Source organism: Daphnia pulex, chromosome 2, assembly GCF_021134715.1.
Source record: "Daphnia pulex isolate KAP4 chromosome 2, ASM2113471v1".
In the NCBI taxonomy this organism is placed as follows: Eukaryota; Metazoa; Arthropoda; class Branchiopoda; order Diplostraca; family Daphniidae; genus Daphnia; species Daphnia pulex.
In genome coordinates, this window is record NC_060018.1 from 1459651 (window position 1) to 1480529 (window position 20879).

General features: G+C 40.9%; 5 long non-coding RNA genes across 22 annotated transcripts; 2 read left to right on the forward strand and 3 right to left on the reverse strand.

Annotated features, from left to right (window-relative positions):
• Window positions 1-2494: 2494 nt before the first annotated feature.
• On the forward strand, window positions 2495-7965 carry LOC124204743. Of its 15 annotated transcripts, none has more exons than XR_006879086.1 (14): window positions 2501-2976; window positions 3074-3239; window positions 3333-3382; window positions 3776-3992; window positions 4075-4284; window positions 4361-4465; window positions 5049-5238; window positions 5312-5438; window positions 5748-6029; window positions 6096-6633; window positions 6696-6785; window positions 7049-7225; window positions 7698-7848; window positions 7908-7965. It is a non-coding gene; the product is annotated as an uncharacterized LOC124204743 (long non-coding RNA). The 15 variants fall into 15 exon arrangements; XR_006879091.1 differs by lacking the exon at window positions 7049-7225 and having other exon boundaries at window positions 2503-2976; window positions 6096-6463; window positions 6562-6633; XR_006879084.1 differs by having other exon boundaries at window positions 2495-2976; window positions 6696-7225.
• A 56-nt stretch (window positions 7966-8021) lies between these two features.
• Window positions 8022-11240, forward strand: LOC124204761. 2 transcript variants are annotated; one of them, XR_006879105.1, is made up of 8 exons: window positions 8022-8050; window positions 8122-8453; window positions 8637-9046; window positions 9125-9267; window positions 9474-9713; window positions 9775-9917; window positions 10073-10254; window positions 10361-11240. It is a non-coding gene; the product is annotated as an uncharacterized LOC124204761 (long non-coding RNA). The 2 variants fall into 2 exon arrangements; XR_006879104.1 differs by having other exon boundaries at window positions 9778-9917.
• A 1800-nt stretch (window positions 11241-13040) lies between these two features.
• Window positions 13041-13568, reverse strand: LOC124203652. Its single transcript, XR_006878572.1, has 3 exons — window positions 13436-13568; window positions 13156-13376; window positions 13041-13096 (listed from the first exon to the last, which is right to left on the reverse strand). It is a non-coding gene; the product is annotated as an uncharacterized LOC124203652 (long non-coding RNA).
• Window positions 13569-15967: 2399 nt separating this feature from the next.
• Window positions 15968-19194, reverse strand: LOC124206713. 3 transcript variants are annotated; one of them, XR_006879696.1, is made up of 9 exons: window positions 19167-19194; window positions 19023-19095; window positions 18764-18927; window positions 18169-18578; window positions 17941-18090; window positions 17495-17734; window positions 17291-17433; window positions 16954-17135; window positions 15968-16847 (listed from the first exon to the last, which is right to left on the reverse strand). It is a non-coding gene; the product is annotated as an uncharacterized LOC124206713 (long non-coding RNA). The 3 variants fall into 3 exon arrangements; XR_006879698.1 differs by having other exon boundaries at window positions 18764-19095; XR_006879697.1 differs by lacking the exon at window positions 19167-19194 and having other exon boundaries at window positions 17291-17430; window positions 18764-19131.
• Window positions 19195-19251: 57 nt separating this feature from the next.
• On the reverse strand, window positions 19252-19628 carry LOC124203762. Its single transcript, XR_006878607.1, has 3 exons — window positions 19591-19628; window positions 19369-19519; window positions 19252-19309 (listed from the first exon to the last, which is right to left on the reverse strand). It is a non-coding gene; the product is annotated as an uncharacterized LOC124203762 (long non-coding RNA).
• Between the last annotated feature and the right edge of the window lie 1251 nt (window positions 19629-20879).

Below are 20879 nucleotides of genomic sequence, written 5' to 3' on the forward strand. Positions count from 1 at the left end.
GAGAGGTCGTAATGTAGCCAACGAAAGGGAGCCGCTGGACTGCTGTTGTTTTATGGAAGATATGAGAAAATAAGGGAGGTAGTAAATTAAATATGACTAGACGTTTTGGTTGGAAAATTCCGCGGTTTCATCTCCATGACGACGACCAGGAGGCGGTTTCCAAAGCCCGAATCGAGCGGCAGCTTCACTTCGATCACCTGTTCCATAATGGTTTCATCAAACTACCAAGCAACAGCGAAAATAGGGCGAAGGACACCCATAGAAAACAATGGATCGATTGAAAACTACTACATCAAAAGTCATGCAAGCGATGAGATCAACGGTCAGTAAGAGCTGTTTTTAGTTTATTCACGCTATGGTTATGTATGACTCATTCTTCTAAAACTGCTAATAATAAAAAATCAAGGGGAAATGTGACAAATGTCCCCCTTTCAGGCGCATCGAAATTGATAGAACTGACAGACGGAGAGTGTCGAAAGCGAGGGGTAACGTTTTTTGGGGTAAACAATTATACACAGGAAGAGAAGAATCATGCAAAGGAGCAATCAACAAAAGAGAAACACCCTATCAGATGGCATCATAATGCTACCAGGTTACCATAACAACAGACTAGTCGTTGTTTGATACAAATGACCCCCCAACAGCAATTTTTCTCAATCTTATTAAGTTAATAGTTTTCCTACTTTTTAAAATATGAGCATAGTATTCTGGGTCATTTTTATTCCCTTGCTGCAGCGCTTAAAAAAAATTACAAAAACAAATATCCGGATATCAACGCGTAGATTATAAATCTCCTTATCTCCCGATTGATTGGCTGTTGATTCAAGTAGGTTGTTGCACCATTCAGTCACATACAATCGCAGCATTTAAAAATGTCGGAAAAAAGTGAAGTTGACAAACCTCAGCAATTAGCTCGTACGATTCTTTTGATATTTTTTTTCTGATACATCATTAACATCTAATTTTGCACAGCTTCTCTATTTGGAAGTTGCCGATTGACAATTGCCTTAATGTGCGCGGTAGCATCTTTTGGCGCCTTCTTCATGACTATAAATCTCGGAATGGTGATACAGAAAGCATAACAGAGCATACAGTAAATATATAACTGGAAGATGTAGAAAAATAAATTTTTGTATTTATTTCCTCCTTCCATTCCATGCCGCAAAATATGAACATATTAAACTTTAAATGGGCAGCGTAAAAAAAATGTCCCAAAAAGCCCCGGTCTCCCCTCCCCTCTACAAATATTTAAAACAAGAATAACTCTACACTAGGCCTATAACAATTAGAAATACCGGTCCTTTACAAATTACCCCTTTGCTTCGTAGAGTTCGTACGGTTTTGCAATCGTGAGTTTACTGCCGTACTGGCTCCCATCATGAATGAATTTATTCTTGTAATTAATTTAACTGCACCCTAATCATTGACATTTCGAATACGAACACCTTTTGTTGACGTAAATCTCCTTCTTACAATTTAAACGTAACAATTTTCGTTTAATGTTCAACATAAAATCAGCTAGAAAGCTAGAAATTTGGTTTTTCCTCTTCCGCTTATCTGAGAAAAATGAATGACAAAACAAGTTAAAATGATTTGAGATTTAAGATGAAACTTTATTTGTATCGAATAAGAGTGAACATGAAAATCATATAGCCGAAGCCGTTGTTGCCGAAGGTGTTTGTGTTTCGGTCTTTCGACTGAATAAGTTATAACCAGGGACGTATACGTAATGGTCCTCCTCCATGAGTGATATCATGCCATACCTGCCATGCCAACAAAACAATTGTAGCCAAAGCCCAAGCGCAGCAAAGTGCAAAATTTCCGATCATTTCTTCCTCAGTTTCATGCCATAGCATCCATGCAATCCATGCCCAGAAAACAATTGAAGCGAAAGCCCAAAGTGCCAAAATTCCGCCCACCAAATTTCCTTCCGCAGTTGCATAGACCATGAAAAGAAGGCAAAGGCAACCAAAACAAACACCAAGAACACAAACCAAGAAAACCAAGAGCATTACCAAAGCCATTGCGAAAACCGAAGCCGTTGCCAAAATTTCGACCATTCTCACGGTCTCACCACTGGTAGGTAGGATGTTTCCGTGTTTGCAATTAAAACTACTATTGTCGTTGGGGCTGCCTTTATATAGACTTTGCCAGAGGAATCCCGTTCCGCACTGTCCATTTCCACTGTTTTAATTAGATTCCTAATTATGTTTATGCTGTTTAACTTTTTGTATTGATTGTAATTATACTTTATGAGCTAACGAACATTGTTCAATTAGTTTTAAATGTATTGCAATTCATTTTAATCATTTAGATGCATTTTGAAATAAGGTTTTCGGAATCTCGGTCTGGAAAACGACGAGGCACCCATAGCGGCAAGTTCACCAACTAAGAAGAATGGAAGTTTAAGAATGTCTTATTATTTTTCATTGAATCGGCTGTGTTTTATTTGGGCAACACCGCTTCACAATTCTCATGACAGTTCGTCTGCACGTTAATGGTTCCCGTAATTCCGTTCCTCGTCGAAGTCCTAAGTCCTAACATAAAAATTTTCGTAGGATTTTCAATTAAGCATCATGTTATTTTAAAAAAAGTCAGCCATGTCACTGTCAGCATGTCAGCTATGGAATTGTTTTATGTGGAATGCGTTGTAAAATTTTCTTTTCGTTTTTTCTAGTAGTTTCTCTACTGCATGATCAATCGTAATTCATTTGTTAGACACTTAAACAAGTCACGTTTTAAGGAAATGTTTGAAACCACTTTGGATTCCCAGACTGCATCGTGAACCACATCGTGTGACTACAACAGTTGAAGCATGAATTCTTCTTGTGTGCATCGGATTTTCAATCTCTGTTCTGTAAGTGGTGGGTGTTGCAAGAAATTTATTTTCTCAGGATCTGTGTCTGGCTATCATCTGGCTGCTTCAACAACTCAATGCAAAAGTTTAACTGTGAACGTGAGTCTTGAGATTATTGGGTAAGGCTTATTAAGCTTTTGATTTGTGCATACTTAACATTTTCTGTAGATTAAAATTCCTCATATCTCTATCTCTTATTTCCCCAAATGTATCTAGGTTCACAAGTGTGAGTGGCAAGTAACACTCTGACTTCTCCCCAGAAAATGTATCAACTGCCAGCAACCATGCAGATGATGGATTTGAAAAGATTATAGCTTTGAAAGCTTTTCAGTTTCCTCCAGATCTCAATTTTGGTAATCAAGTTTAAGCTCTCCTTCATCAGGTAAATATTTCCTGAAAAGTCTTATTGTTTTATGTAAGAGTATGACACAAAAGAACTGCATTCTTTCTAAATGATTTAATGTTTTCATTAAAGGGTGATGTGACGAACCATTTAAATTCGGCTAGTCAACATTCCGTTTTTATGTAAGGTTAGGCTTGATAATCCCGTTTTTGCTTAATAGTACCGCACAGAAGTTTTCCCTTATTTTGATCACTTCATTTCCTCAACCTAATTCCCTCTTAGCGCGTGTGTCTCTCCCCTACCCAATATATTACTTGTTCTATCCTATTCAATTCCGCGTACACCGTTTAAAGAATTAAGGTGGCTTTCATCCTTCTTTCATCTTTCGGTATTCTTGCTTTTTTTCTTACACAGAGATAAAATCTGTCTTCTAAAAATATTTTGGGGAAGGTCGGGTAAAGATGAATTAAAATTGCTTTTGTCAACTGGTGGTGGTGACTATTAAACGCACTGCAGATTTAAATTTTATTGCATTACAAAAAAGTAATCCATTTACATAACAATTTTCGTTTCAGGCTTATCCGTTTGGAGTAGGAAATCTCTTATTACTCAAATATATTTACTGAATAATTATTCAGTAAAGACAGTTTATCCCGTTTCCCCCGACTCGTGTGCTTGAACCTCTAAGACGCGACTTACTTGAAAGACAATATTGCGCAAACGATGTAGGAAAAGAAGAGGGCGAGAAAAATAACGCGGTAATGTCCAAACACTGAAACCTGTTAAGCGAAGGTGAAATTGAAGTGAAATTCAGTCTATTCCGTTTCTTTTATTGCGAAATCTATTCCTGTCACTCCACTCGCATCTGATCTAGGTTGCTGTATTGAGTAGCGCATCAAAACGGAGTTTAGTTCGTCTTCTGTTCACTGTCTTACTAATTCGTTCCATACACTGGATGGTACCGTCCATCAGATTGGACCTGCAGAACGCACAGTCGCGGAAGTAAGGCGGTTGTGCTGCCACATCTTTCTACAGTAAATGCAATGGCAGGTTGATCATCTATGTCATCCTCCAATTAGAATTGGTATGAATCTAAAATGTTTTCGTTCTTATTTTTTTCTTATTGACTTTTGATTCATTTAATATGTTTAACCGAGTAGAAGGTGAATCTGGACTTTCGGCCAGTGTAGCAAAGACCGGACGCCAGGTTTTGTTCCAACTCCACAACTTGCCAAACATCTGGCAGCCTGTCTTCAATCCTAAAAGTTACGCACCCTTTCCAAGCCGTTAGAAAGTGATATTTTCTATGTTTTGAGCGTTCCCCCGTCGTATTAGCCAATTTTGATTCCGATTTTTTTACCGACTGTTATCTGATGTGAATTTATCGGATGAAGAACCGGAAAAGAAGTCGGAATTGGTGACTCTAGTAATGCTACAAGTTTTCCTTATTAAAGTGACGTTAACGTGACTTTATCTGTGGTCACAAAATGACTAGCAGCAACCGCTGTGGCTCTCTTTAGTCTTTAGTTCTTTACAAAGATGCGGACGTTTTTTTTTTTTTTTTTAATTGCGTAATAGGAAATGGCAATGTTGTTCGTTCCTTTAAATATGGCTGCTAGTATTCGACACGAGAATCGACAGCAACTGACAGCACTACGTAGAAGCCGTCCCGTCATGTTTGTAGAAGATATACTCCATTTAAATTTTTGATTCAAACAGCAGTGTAACAGCCGAGCTTTCTTATGTAGTTGTCAGTTTTATGTGAAATGTTTGGCTGGACGCCAAATTAGAACCGTTCGTGAATGTTGAGAAATGTATCGCTTCTATAGGTGTATTTGTGTCTTACAGGTGGCGGAGTGTCTGTTCGTGAGTGAATGAAGCAAGTTCGCCATTTGCTTTTGAGACGGTGGACCACAGGTGGACGGAAATGTCAAATGTGATGCTGTGTTTTTTGTTTTTTTTTTTACATGTTAAAATGCTGAAGTAATTTCACACAATTCGACCAAGCTGAATCGAAAGTGAACAACTCTTAAAGCAAGTAAGTGAACCGTGAGAGCTTTTACTTTTCAAAAAATCCATTTTCTAATCTACTTGGATTTATTTTGTAAAAGCATGTCGAAGATCTTCTTTCTTCTGCCTTTTTCTACGTGATAGCTGCCATGTCATAAAGATGCGTCTTTGAGAGAGTCTCACTATATTGCAAGACAAAAGTGTGATGAAAATAGGAATACTGAAATGGTAATGTACTTTTAAGATAAATCAAGTAGGTTAGCATTTTGTTCTTGATGTCGAAGACAAGTGACATCTTATTTCGTGCTTCTAAATAAGAGCTTTTGTGTAAAGTTCTTGTTAAGAGTTGTAAATTTATTTTAATCGGTCAGTGCATAGAAATTCCCTTTATTCTTAAAAACTTGAAATGAAAGCTTAACAATGTCATGAACTTTGGTCATCTTGATTTATTTTTCTTGAGTTTAGTGTACATTTCAAGTATATCATTATTGGTATCTTTTTTACAATTCAAATTGTTATTGTTCTTTTGCTTTGTAGATTTCCATGGTCAGTTTGATGTTTGAGCTGCCTATGGTGTTGCTGTTTGGTGTACAGTGGTTTTGCAGTCATTTTCCAGTTGAGAGATATTCTGAAATGGAGCTTGTGGAGACTTGCAGTTCAACATCATACTATAATGTGTTATTTGCCTATGTTGGTGTCCATGCAGTATATGCAGTGATGAACAGTTGGGCTAGTCAATGTTGCCTGTGGCCGTCTGGCTTATTTTATCGGCTGCATTTTGTCGATATGTCTTCTCTTGCTACCTGTACCGTCGTTGAGGTAATGCCTGATGTACAGCCTCATTTAATTATTGACTTGAAGTTAATATCTCCGTTTTCATTTCAGTTGATTCGTTTGCCGCCGTTCCTTAGACTTGATCCACCGGTGAAACTAAGAAGACGTTGCTGAAATTCAAGATTGATCAAAAAACTATGTAGATAAATTACAAGTGCATAATCTGGGCTCCCTTCTTCAGTGGCCCCGTTTCCCTAAATAACCACTAACCAACGCCCGCCGGTGGTCACTCACTCGCTGCGACAACCAGGAGGAAGGGAGATGTTTGGTCGAACGGGGACTTGCAAGCCGCTTGATTCGATGAAATCTGTTGGAGGGTCATGAGTCTAAGCCGGAAGTCTTCTATGATGCATTGCTCTCTTAAAAACTGTTCCTCGACTCTCTTCGCTCTATTTCCGGTTTCTCTTAACCATGGCCGGGTAATCTCCCTGGTCGAGTCAGTCGGGCAGTGTCTTCCCCTGCTTGACTGGCTGCAGTTTGAACCGGACGGTCTGTTAAAATAAGAATTTAAATCTAGAACAACGCCTTTGAGCGGCCCGGACAATCCTGAATCCTTTAGGGTTGCCATTCCATCGAGGCTTAAACGAGGGTACGTAATTACACGTTAGTCAAATTGCTAAAGCTACAAATTCAATTGTTTGTATTACCCAGATGACGCGGAGGTGTTGCCCATTGAGGGGTTTTGGTGACAAGGAGTCAATGAACGAAATGCTAAACCAAATAAAAAAAATATTAAAAAAGGTAATGCTAGATACGACATGAAGCTTTTGCTTTCGCAGAGAATAATGTGTATTTGTGTGCAACCAACGATCCTTTATATATCCGAGCCGAGTCCTTTCCATCTATTCGGTGTGAAGAGAAAAACCCGAATTTCAACACATTTTACTGCTTAGCAACGAAAACAAAGCGAGTGTCAAAACATCGTTTTACTTGCGCATACTTTATTGCGGTAGAAACGCGTTGATCATGTAACAGGGTAAATTTTTTCCCTTTTGTTCATGCAGCACCAAACGACACGCGATAGGTTCCGGCGGTCATCAACTATTCAAGATGGTAGACCTGTCGATGTAAAAGACAGGGTAAGGATAGCTCCTGTAAATGTTATTCATTTATGTTAAAAGCTGCTAGTAGGATCGCATGGTTGAATCTGCGGTTACAAAATCCATGGGCCTAGAGTTCAGGTATTGTCAATCTATCATTCGATTTGTGTTTTAGATTCTCCTTAATCAGTTGTGGAAATACGAGCATCATTTAAGTTCATTTTTGAGTTAGCGTTGTGAACGTAACGGACGAACTCTGACAGTCTATCGAGCTTTAGAAATTTCGTCAAATTTCTTATTTTATTAATTTTATTTAACCGTTTTATGAGAAGCTTCGATTTGTATTTCTTTTTTTAAATTAATAATTTACCTTTTTTTAAATCTCTATTTTGAGATTTTTTCCTCCGGTTGCAGGTACAAGGGTTATGTGTTTGAAACTTAGATAAGGTTGCAGTAGAATATTTTCAAAAAAGCCAATTGTTCAAACGGTTCGAAATTGAAGATTTATTCATTCACTGAATAAATGACTCAAATGTCAATTGGTATAAAGTGACTAAAGTTTAAGCCATTATCATTTATGATTTAATATTTATTTTGATATTGGATTTTGTAGACCCATCCCCAGCAACGTCAACCTGCAGAAAGAAAAAGGCCAGTTTCTATGGCCTTCAGACTCGAAGATCGCGGAGATAACTACGTAAAACTGGCATGGGGTGGCGTAGAGGTTGGGTGAGAATGACACGTTTTTCAACATTATCAAGCAGGTAGAATAGCCGCAAGGGTAAGCTATGTGGTATTCATTTTGATATTTTGGTTTTTGTAGACCCATCCCCGGCAAAGTCACCTGCAGAAGGAAAGGCCAGTTTGCATTTCAATTGAAGGTCATGGAGATCATTACATAAAAGGTGTTATGTAGTGGTGTAGAGGTTGGGTGAGAAAGGGACGTTTTGCATCATTATCAAAAAGGTAAAAAAGCCGCAAGGCATAAGAGGAGGGGTGAGAAAAAGTCGTATAAAAGGCGAGAGAAAATTTGACAGGGATCAGTCGAGCGAGTATCTCCGACACGGCAACAGCTGCATTCTTCGTCGTAATATCAGTTCGTTATCATGGGTAATTTTGAGTCGGAAATCTATTCTATCTTTGTTGTTAGTTGTTCATACGACTAGTTACATTCGAAAAATAATTTCCAATTGTTTATTGCATAGTTAATTATGGTGTAGTGTTGCTGTTGTGTGTCGTATCGTTGATGTCGACCACGAGAGAAAATCTTACAGAAGGAAAGAGAAAGGGCAACAGAAGTCAATCGAGTGAGCATCTCCGACCCGGCAACAACTGCATTCTTCGTCGCATCATCAGGTCGCAATTACGGGTAAATAAATATTCTGTATTTCTACGTGGAATTTTGTATCAATTTCTATTTTTTCTATCTGATAATCTGTCCGTTATTGTTGAATATTTCATATTGTCTGGTTAACTATTCCGTCGTGCTGTTATTGGATGTTGTATCATCGATGGCTGGGTCGACCACTGGTACCGATGTCTCCTGGATAAGGCGGATACCAAACTGCAACGCTGCCGCCTTACTACACAACAATATACGCAACGACCAGTTACTACACCGAGGTTGCACAGTTTGGTTTACAGTTAAACCACCAAGGATCCAGATCATTACACCACAACTTGTGCTGCTCCTCGAGCTACACTACCAAAGCGCTAGAGTACTACGCCGAGGCTCCTAAGTACTACACCACCAAGGCACCTAAGACTACGCAACTACGTATGCTGCCCCAACCTACGACACCGAGGCTTCAGCTTATTACACCACCAAAGCTGTCGAATACTACACAGGAGCGCCCAAGTACGATAGAAATCAGTCGAGTGAGCTTCTCCCGACACCCATCACGGCAGCCCCGAAGTTTCGAATAAACTTCGCTTCAAACAGTGGAACGGCAAACAGTGAAGGTGAGCTCTTTATTATTGGAATTATGTGGAACATGTACTAATGACTTGTTTTCCTTCCTTGTCTGTTTTACGAACAAGAATTCTACTGCAATCGCGTCGAATTGAATAGCAACGATAACACATTCGTACGTGTACACCGTGTTAACTTGACATGGTTGGTCGGAAAGCCAAACTTAACGATGGCGGTACCATCACCTACGACAAGTGCGTTATTGCCACAGGTAAACATTTTATTCCAAAAGAAATTCGTCTTTAAAAGTCTCAATGATTACACCTTTATGGAATGTTGAATAACTTTGATAATCTTCCTGCTCGATAGTATCTAAGAGTCTTTTTAAACTGCTAGCAATTTATTTCTGTGAATTAGTTCTACGAATAGAATTAGTTCTACGAATTCCTCTAAAAATGGCCTTTATTTTCTTGTTAGGTGGTAAACGAAAATCTTTTCCAATCCCTGAGCGGTGCCCTTAAAGATGCCCACGAGCACGTAACGCTATTCCGCAACATCGATGGCGGTAACATAGGCCGAGTTCTCCCTAAATATTTGAGCCAATGGATAACCGAGAAGGTGAAAGCGGAAAGTGTTAATGTGTTGCCCAAAGCTAATGTTGAGGTTGCAATTTTGCAAGACTACAAGGTCGCATTGACCTTAAACGATGGTCAAAAGGTAAACAGTTATTTCAGTACATGTTTTAGCGATGTTAATTAAAATCTAAAAATTATTTTAGCAGATTTAAACCGAGTCGTCGCTGCTGCTGTCGGTTGGGACGCAAACACGGATTTGGCTGTCGCTTTTGGTTTGGAAATAAATTCCAATTTTGGTGGTTATTGAGTCAATACCGAGCTTGAAGCACGATCGAACGTCTGGTTGGTAAGGATCTTTGAACATTTTATTTCATATAAATTGTAATACTTGTGACTAAAACTTAACCAACATTGACCGCTCTGATGTTGTTGTTAGATAGTATGTGCAGTTCTTGTTAAATTAGATTCTAATTATTGGGTATGGATTTTATTTTTTACTAGGCTGGAGATGTTGCGTCTGTTTGTGATATCAAATTGGGTCGTCGTCGTATGGAACATCATCACTTTGCTGTTGTATCAGGGCGATTGCTGGAGAGAAGAATACTGACAACGAAACATGGATGAACAACTGCAGTGCACTGTCACCAAGTGCATTCTTCGTCGTATTATCAGTACGCAATCGGGTAAATATTCTGGTTCATGGAATTTGCATCAATTATTTGTTTTTATCTGTTAATGTACCATATTGAATATTAATGTTCAAATCAATTACCGCCTATTTGATTGTAGTGTCGTGCTGTTGCCGTTTGTCGTATCGTTGAAGGTTGGGTCGATCACTGGTGTACCCATGTCTCCTGGTTATGGCGGATACCAAAGCACCACGCCGTCGCCTTGCTACACAACGACAACATTCGCACCAACCGGTTACTACACTGAGGGCCACAATTACTACACCACCAAGGCTCCAGATTATTACACTGCAACTAATGCTGCCCCAAGCTAAATCACCAAAGATCCTGAGTACTACGCCGAGGCTCCCAAGTATTACTCAGTTCCTAGCTACTACACCGAGGCTTCAACTTATTACACCACCAAAGCGGCTGAATACTACACCGAGCCGCCCAAGTACTTCACCACCAAGGCTCCAGAGTATTACACCACAACTTGTGCTTCCCCGAGCCGCTACACCGAAGCCCCGAAGTATTACTCTGCCCCAAGCTACACAAATACAACTGAGGCGTCCAAGTATTACGCAGCCCCGACTTACTACACAGCGGCTGCTCCCTTCGTACTACGTTGAATCGGAATACTACACCGAGGCTCCAGTTTACTACACCACAACCTACGCTACACCTAGCTACTACACCGAGGCCCTACACTACCAAGGCACCCGAGTATTATAACACTACTTAAGCTGTTCCGACCAACTACACCGAACCTCCGAAGTATTACTCTATCGGTCTATCCCGATTTACTACAACACTAAGGCACTTAAATATTACACCCCCCCTACGCTTCTCCAACTTATTACAGGGACGTTTCTAAATACTAGAGTCGAATTTTCAATTTTAATAATTATGTTCAGATTTGTCGGTAATATCTTAATAATTACTAGTCACTGGGAATTGTTGATCTTTAAAGAGAAATAAATTTTGTTTAACCTGGGTAATCATTTTGTACGACTTCTCTTGCCACCTAAAATCTGGAGATGACCTATAACTTATGTAAAACTTCAAAGTTGTAAAAAATATACAAGTCGTGAACTAAAAATTTTTTTATTATAAGTTATAAGACACAGCAAACAAAAACATTAAAAGGAATTGCTTTATTGTCCCACCTCCACCCACAATTCTACCACATTTTACAATCACATACATACATACACTTAAGTTAACCCGTTGGCTGCCACGCCATACAACCCGTAGGTTGTACTCTACTGCTCTACGCGCCACGTCTGAAGGATCCGTGACCAAAGTGGGACTTGCCATTGCTGACAAGTCCGGGCTGACACGGTGACAGGAGAATCCATCACCGTATCGACAAGGGGGAAGTCCCTATAGTGCATTGCCTTATCAGGCGCCTTGCGGCAAGTTTTGGGCTGGTGCGACTTTCCGACCCCGCGGCATGAAAACCACGAGACCGAACAGCGCACGCAGCCCGTGCTAAGTAGCTAGGGGTGGACAAAGGCGTGGCAGACAACGGGTTAACTAACACTAACACAAACATATTACCAACAACAAATGATGATCCGCGCTGACACTTTGGAGATACCGGCGACGTTATGGTGTCCATCTTCTCGAAATTTCCTCTGCATTACCTGAATAAAGAGAAAACAATTCTTATTTACTGACATGCCAATAAAAGTTACATAATACAGAAAGAAACCATAATCAGGTTTTTTAGCTCAAAGATTTAAATATGCAATTTTTTAAAGTTTAAATCAAGCTTGCAATGTTGAGAACTGTTAAGAGAACAAAGCTCACTTGCTAGTCTTTAAAAAAAATTCCGGAAGTATACCGGAAGTAACCACAGCGCCTCAACCATTGAGCTGTCGTCAAATTAAACCACATATTCGTGATCCCCATGAAATTTGGGGTCGATTAGGTGTGATTTAAACGAAATCCAAAATTTGGCCAAAATCGAGAATTTTCCTGAGTTCAGGAAAATTTTCGAAACCGGAAGTACGAATACGTAAAAAACATAACATGAACTTTACCACAAATTTGACGAGGATCACGAATATGTGGTTCTTTTGTGCGTCAGATCAATATTTACTAAACAACAGACAGAAATGAGAAAACCGGAAGTAGAATAAAAAACACATTTTTAAAAATCTAACAAGTGAGCTTTGTTGGGGGAATAGTTATCGTTAGTTATCACTAAATATTTCAACAAAATAACTGCCAATAAATGTTTAAAAAGATGTGCAAAGTTACTGAAACTGACTGTTTTGACAGCTAAAAATGATCGAAAAGCCATCTAGTGTTAGAAAAAAGAAACTTCCAAGTAAAACTTTGTTTGCGCGCAAGAAGGGCCTGATTTTGGAATTATTACACAGACACAGAGTTTAACGCAACTATATTATTAGTAGATAATCTACGAAAGTAAGTCAATTGTCGGGTACCTGGGCATAATCCCGTGGTGAGAAACTGTAGGTGTGTATCAGCAAAGGGTAGCGACCACTGAAGTGTTCCAACTCGTCGGTGAAGTAAGACACTCGTCGGTGAAGTTGTAGCAGCAAAAGCAGTGAAGCTAGATGAGTGTACGACGGGAAGATAAGGATGGAGCAGAACGTTGCTGGATGTCCCTCTTCCTTCATGGACAAAGGTCAGCATTGGCTTAAGGATCTATTACGTGCTCTGTAAAAAAAATGTATTGCATTAATGAATTGAAAATATAACAGTTAATAAAGCATTTCAATCTTTACCTATACTAAGAAGCACACTGAAGATTTTCATGTTAAAAACCGCAAAAATGGAATCACAGCAACCAACAGCTTACTCCTTAGGTGTAAATTTCCTGATGCTAACGAAAGTGTCATGAAGTATTGCAGTAGCGTGGTGATAGGTTATATTGATGCTTACCTTTATCATATGGGTGAATGGTGCTGAATTTAGTATGGCATTTGACGTGGTGTGGTTGGTGTTGTAGCAGTAATGGGGAAATACCTTGTCTCCACACATTTGTATTCCACGATATGTGAGCTTCACACATGAGCTTTATGCTTTTGACAACATGATGGGTCTATTGGAGGGAAAGTGACTGAGCGCTAAGTCAGCTTTTTGGAATGACTGACAGAATGCATCTAAAATTTGAAGAAATAAGTTAGTACAGCATAAAAATAAGGAAATTAGGTAAACCTACATATGATACGAAGTTCAATTTGGTATATGAAATCACAGGAATATAAGTATTAATTAGCATCCAATTGTTTCGCCCATTTTGCCTTGTTTCACGATGTAACAACAACAAAGGCGACACTGGCGAAATCTGGTAACTCTCACTCGGCTTTTCTCTTTGCTGACAGGCGGGCGGGTGGACTGGGGGCTTCCCAGCTCAAGTTGGATGCGGACGTTTGGATCATCGCGCGTGCCGCCCAGCTACTGGACAGTCAGGACCCAGTCGTCCGCCTTTCTGCCCGCTCCCAACTGGAACAGCACATCTCGAAGGGCCTCGGGAGCTCATGCGGTGCATCTCTCCCCCTCTCCGACTTCCTATCTGGCTCTACACGCGGGGGTCTTTATGACTCCCGATTCTACAAATGCGGCCCTAACACCTGGTCAAGAGCTAGGAAAGCGGCCCGAAGGCTGAATGTCAGGATCGACGTATCCGGCGACGAATCGTCCACTAAAGTGGTTGCCGACGACGTCTCCTGCTCCTCAGCCAAAGCCGTCCGGGGCCTCCGCTCGGCCATTCGGGCCCGCTGGACTGCCTCACTTGCCAGTGCGCCGCATCAGGGTAGAGTCGCCCAGGGCCTCCTGCTGGACTCGTCCAACGACATGGCGAGACTAACTTCCAGCCGCACCTCTCTTTCCTTCGATGAGTGGAAGCTCATACACCAGAGCCGGCTTGGCATCCTCCCTCTTCTGGGCGCCCCTGGTATTGCTCCACCCGACCGAAGGTGCCGTCGCTGCAAGGAGGACATTGAGACCACTGCCCACGTCACCAGCCACTGTCGAGTCAACCTTCCATCCATCGGCCGCCGGCACGACGAAGTGTTGGAGGAAATTGTCAGCACCATCCGGAAGGCTGGGCACGATTTCCAGGTCAACCAGGTTTTCCGCGACACATCCCTCCGACCAGACATCGTCGTCTTCTCGACCACGCCGCCTACCATAATTGACCTTACCGTACCCTTCGACGCCCCGGAATCCCTCGTAGCTGGCTACAACCGGAAAGTGGAGAAGTATGGTCAGCTTGGGCCTACTCTTCCATTCGTGATTGGCGCGCTCGGCTCGTGGCTTCCGTCCAACAACTCTATCGCCAGTTCCCTGGGCATCCGCCCGGGTGCCTGGACTGCCCTACGTCGCAAATGTCGTCTCCTGGCAATCCGAGGGTCCATAAGTATCATCTCTGACCACATCCGCCGTAACGATCGACCAAACCCCATCATGCCATAACATCAGCCATCATTTTGTCTCTTTCTGTCATCCACCTTCACCTTGCCATTCATCACTTTTCTCATGCTCTTGCTTCATGCCATTCTCACGCCTCATGCTTCACTCATGTTTCATTTCATGCGCTTCATTCCACTCTCATGCTCTTCTCATGCCATTCATCACTCTATTCATGCCCCACTTGTGCTCTTGTTATCGTGCCTGTAACATGTACCATATTGCTTGTCTTCTCACTCGTTTGTATTTGTCAGATATCACGTTGTCACCAAATAGTGAAATACAGATTCTATGCATCAGGAAAATTCTCGATTTTGGCCAAATTTTGGATTTCGTTTAAATCACACCTAATCGACCCCAAATTTCATGGGGATCACGAATATGTGGTTTAATTTGACGACAGCTCAATGGTTGAGGCGCTGTGGTTACTTCCGGTATACTTCCGGAATTTTTTTTAAAGACTAGCAAGTGAGCTTTGTTCTCTTAACAGTTCTCAACATTGCAAGCTTGATTTAAACTTTAAAAAATTGCATATTTAAATCTTTGAGCTAAAAAACCTGATTATGGTTTCTTTCTGTATTATGTAACTTTTATTGGCATGTCAGTAAATAAGAATTGTTTTCTCTTTATTCAGGTAATGCAGAGGAAATTTCGAGAAGATGGACACCATAACGTCGCCGGTATCTCCAAAGTGTCAGCGCGGATCATCATTTGTTGTTGGTAATATGTTTGTGTTAGTGTTAGTTAACCCGTTGTCTGCCACGCCTTTGTCCACCCCTAGCTACTTAGCACGGGCTGCGTGCGCTGTTCGGTCTCGTGGTTTTCATGCCGCGGGGTCGGAAAGTCGCACCAGCCCAAAACTTGCCGCAAGGCGCCTGATAAGGCAATGCACTATAGGGACTTCCCCCTTGTCGATACGGTGATGGATTCTCCTGTCACCGTGTCAGCCCGGACTTGTCAGCAATGGCAAGTCCCACTTTGGTCACGGATCCTTCAGACGTGGCGCGTAGAGCAGTAGAGTACAACCTACGGGTTGTATGGCGTGGCAGCCAACGGGTTAACTTAAGTGTATGTATGTATGTGATTGTAAAATGTGGTAGAATTGTGGGTGGAGGTGGGACAATAAAGCAATTCCTTTTAATGTTTTTGTTTGCTGTGTCTTATAACTTATAATAAAAAAATTTTTAGTTCACGACTTGTATATTTTTTACAACTTTGAAGTTTTACATAAGTTATAGGTCATCTCCAGATTTTAGGTGGCAAGAGAAGTCGTACAAAATGATTACCCAGGTTAAACAAAATTTATTTCTCTTTAAAGATCAACAATTCCCAGTGACTAGTAATTATTAAGATATTACCGACAAATCTGAACATAATTATTAAAATTGAAAATTCGACTCTAGTATTTAGAAACGTCCCTGTAATAAGTTGGAGAAGCGTAGGGGGGGTGTAATATTTAAGTGCCTTAGTGTTGTAGTAAATCGGGATAGACCGATAGAGTAATACTTCGGAGGTTCGGTGTAGTTGGTCGGAACAGCTTAAGTAGTGTTATAATACTCGGGTGCCTTGGTAGTGTAGGGCCTCGGTGTAGTAGCTAGGTGTAGCGTAGGTTGTGGTGTAGTAAACTGGAGCCTCGGTGTAGTATTCCGATTCAACGTAGTACGAAGGGAGCAGCCGCTGTGTAGTAAGTCGGGGCTGCGTAATACTTGGACGCCTCAGTTGTATTTGTGTAGCTTGGGGCAGAGTAATACTTCGGGGCTTCGGTGTAGCGGCTCGGGGAAGCACAAGTTGTGGTGTAATACTCTGGAGCCTTGGTGGTGAAGTACTTGGGCGGCTCGGTGTAGTATTCAGCCGCTTTGGTGGTGTAATAAGTTGAAGCCTCGGTGTAGTAGCTAGGAACTGAGTAATACTTGGGAGCCTCGGCGTAGTACTCAGGATCTTTGGTGATTTAGCTTGGGGCAGCATTAGTTGCAGTGTAATAATCTGGAGCCTTGGTGGTGTAGTAATTGTGGCCCTCAGTGTAGTAACCGGTTGGTGCGAATGTTGTCGTTGTGTAGCAAGGCGACGGCGTGGTGCTTTGGTATCCGCCATAACCAGGAGACATGGGTACACCAGTGATCGACCCAACCTTCAACGATACGACAAACGGCAACAGCACGACACTACAATCAAATAGGCGGTAATTGATTTGAACATTAATATTCAATATGGTACATTAACAGATAAAAACAAATAATTGATGCAAATTCCATGAACCAGAATATTTACCCGATTGCGTACTGATAATACGACGAAGAATGCACTTGGTGACAGTGCACTGCAGTTGTTCATCCATGTTTCGTTGTCAGTATTCTTCTCTCCAGCAATCGCCCTGATACAACAGCAAAGTGATGATGTTCCATACGACGACGACCCAATTTGATATCACAAACAGACGCAACATCTCCAGCCTAGTAAAAAATAAAATCCATACCCAATAATTAGAATCTAATTTAACAAGAACTGCACATACTATCTAACAACAACATCAGAGCGGTCAATGTTGGTTAAGTTTTAGTCACAAGTATTACAATTTATATGAAATAAAATGTTCAAAGATCCTTACCAACCAGACGTTCGATCGTGCTTCAAGCTCGGTATTGACTCAATAACCACCAAAATTGGAATTTATTTCCAAACCAAAAGCGACAGCCAAATCCGTGTTTGCGTCCCAACCGACAGCAGCAGCGACGACTCGGTTTAAATCTGCTAAAATAATTTTTAGATTTTAATTAACATCGCTAAAACATGTACTGAAATAACTGTTTACCTTTTGACCATCGTTTAAGGTCAATGCGACCTTGTAGTCTTGCAAAATTGCAACCTCAACATTAGCTTTGGGCAACACATTAACACTTTCCGCTTTCACCTTCTCGGTTATCCATTGGCTCAAATATTTAGGGAGAACTCGGCCTATGTTACCGCCATCGATGTTGCGGAATAGCGTTACGTGCTCGTGGGCATCTTTAAGGGCACCGCTCAGGGATTGGAAAAGATTTTCGTTTACCACCTAACAAGAAAATAAAGGCCATTTTTAGAGGAATTCGTAGAACTAATTCTATTCGTAGAACTAATTCACAGAAATAAATTGCTAGCAGTTTAAAAAGACTCTTAGATACTATCGAGCAGGAAGATTATCAAAGTTATTCAACATTCCATAAAGGTGTAATCATTGAGACTTTTAAAGACGAATTTCTTTTGGAATAAAATGTTTACCTGTGGCAATAACGCACTTGTCGTAGCTCGTAGGTGATGGTACCGCCATCGTTAAGTTTGGCTTTCCGACCAACCATGTCAAGTTAACACGGTGTACACGTACGAATGTGTTATCGTTGCTATTCAATTCGACGCGATTGCAGTAGAATTCTTGTTCGTAAAACAGACAAGGAAGGAAAACAAGTCATTAGTACATGTTCCACATAATTCCAATAATAAAGAGCTCACCTTCACTGTTTGCCGTTCCACTGTTTGAAGCGAAGTTTATTCGAAACTTCGGGGCTGCCGTGATGGGTGTCGGGAGAAGCTCACTCGACTGATTTCTATCGTACTTGGGCGCTCCTGTGTAGTATTCGACAGCTTTGGTGGTGTAATAAGCTGAAGCCTCGGTGTCGTAGGTTGGGGCAGCATACGTAGTTGCGTAGTCTTAGGTGCCTTGGTGGTGTAGTACTTAGGAGCCTCGGCGTAGTACTCTAGCGCTTTGGTAGTGTAGCTCGAGGAGCAGCACAAGTTGTGGTGTAATGATCTGGATCCTTGGTGGTTTAACTGTAAACCAAACTGTGCAACCTCGGTGTAGTAACTGGTCGTTGCGTATATTGTTGTGTAGTAAGGCGGCAGCGTTGCAGTTTGGTATCCGCCTTATCCAGGAGACATCGGTACCAGTGGTCGACCCAGCCATCGATGATACAACATCCACGACGGCAGCACGACGGCATAGTTAACCAGACAATATGAAATATTCAACAATAACGGACAGATTATCAGATAGAAAAAATAGAAATTGATACAAAATTCCACGTAGAAATACAGAATATTTATTTACCCGTAATTGCGACCTGATGATGCGACGAAGAATGCAGTTGTTGCCGGGTCGGAGATGCTCACTCGATTGACTTCTGTTGCCCTTTCTCTTTCCTTCTGTAAGATTTTCTCTCGTGGTCGACATCAACGATACGACACACAACAGCAACACTACACCATAATTAACTATGCAATAAACAATTGGAAATTATTTTTCGAATGTAACTAGTCGTATGAACAACTAACAACAAAGATAGAATAGATTTCCGACTCAAAATTACCCATGATAACGAACTGATATTACGACGAAGAATGCAGCTGTTGCCGTGTCGGAGATACTCGCTCGACTGATCCCTGTCAAATTTTCTCTCGCCTTTTATACGACTTTTTCTCACCCCTCCTCTTATGCCTTGCGGCTTTTTTACCTTTTTGATAATGATGCAAAACGTCCCTTTCTCACCCAACCTCTACACCACTACATAACACCTTTTATGTAATGATCTCCATGACCTTCAATTGAAATGCAAACTGGCCTTTCCTTCTGCAGGTGACTTTGCCGGGGATGGGTCTACAAAAACCAAAATATCAAAATGAATACCACATAGCTTACCCTTGCGGCTATTCTACCTGCTTGATAATGTTGAAAAACGTGTCATTCTCACCCAACCTCTACGCCACCCCATGCCAGTTTTACGTAGTTATCTCCGCGATCTTCGAGTCTGAAGGCCATAGAAACTGGCCTTTTTCTTTCTGCAGGTTGACGTTGCTGGGGATGGGTCTACAAAATCCAATATCAAAATAAATATTAAATCATAAATGATAATGGCTTAAACTTTAGTCACTTTATACCAATTGACATTTGAGTCATTTATTCAGTGAATGAATAAATCTTCAATTTCGAACCGTTTGAACAATTGGCTTTTTTGAAAATATTCTACTGCAACCTTATCTAAGTTTCAAACACATAACCCTTGTACCTGCAACCGGAGGAAAAAATCTCAAAATAGAGATTTAAAAAAAGGTAAATTATTAATTTAAAAAAAGAAATACAAATCGAAGCTTCTCATAAAACGGTTAAATAAAATTAATAAAATAAGAAATTTGACGAAATTTCTAAAGCTCGATAGACTGTCAGAGTTCGTCCGTTACGTTCACAACGCTAACTCAAAAATGAACTTAAATGATGCTCGTATTTCCACAACTGATTAAGGAGAATCTAAAACACAAATCGAATGATAGATTGACAATACCTGAACTCTAGGCCCATGGATTTTGTAACCGCAGATTCAACCATGCGATCCTACTAGCAGCTTTTAACATAAATGAATAACATTTACAGGAGCTATCCTTACCCTGTCTTTTACATCGACAGGTCTACCATCTTGAATAGTTGATGACCGCCGGAACCTATCGCGTGTCGTTTGGTGCTGCATGAACAAAAGGGAAAAAATTTACCCTGTTACATGATCAACGCGTTTCTACCGCAATAAAGTATGCGCAAGTAAAACGATGTTTTGACACTCGCTTTGTTTTCGTTGCTAAGCAGTAAAATGTGTTGAAATTCGGGTTTTTCTCTTCACACCGAATAGATGGAAAGGACTCGGCTCGGATATATAAAGGATCGTTGGTTGCACACAAATACACATTATTCTCTGCGAAAGCAAAAGCTTCATGTCGTATCTAGCATTACCTTTTTTAATATTTTTTTTATTTGGTTTAGCATTTCGTTCATTGACTCCTTGTCACCAAAACCCCTCAATGGGCAACACCTCCGCGTCATCTGGGTAATACAAACAATTGAATTTGTAGCTTTAGCAATTTGACTAACGTGTAATTACGTACCCTCGTTTAAGCCTCGATGGAATGGCAACCCTAAAGGATTCAGGATTGTCCGGGCCGCTCAAAGGCGTTGTTCTAGATTTAAATTCTTATTTTAACAGACCGTCCGGTTCAAACTGCAGCCAGTCAAGCAGGGGAAGACACTGCCCGACTGACTCGACCAGGGAGATTACCCGGCCATGGTTAAGAGAAACCGGAAATAGAGCGAAGAGAGTCGAGGAACAGTTTTTAAGAGAGCAATGCATCATAGAAGACTTCCGGCTTAGACTCATGACCCTCCAACAGATATCATCATCGAA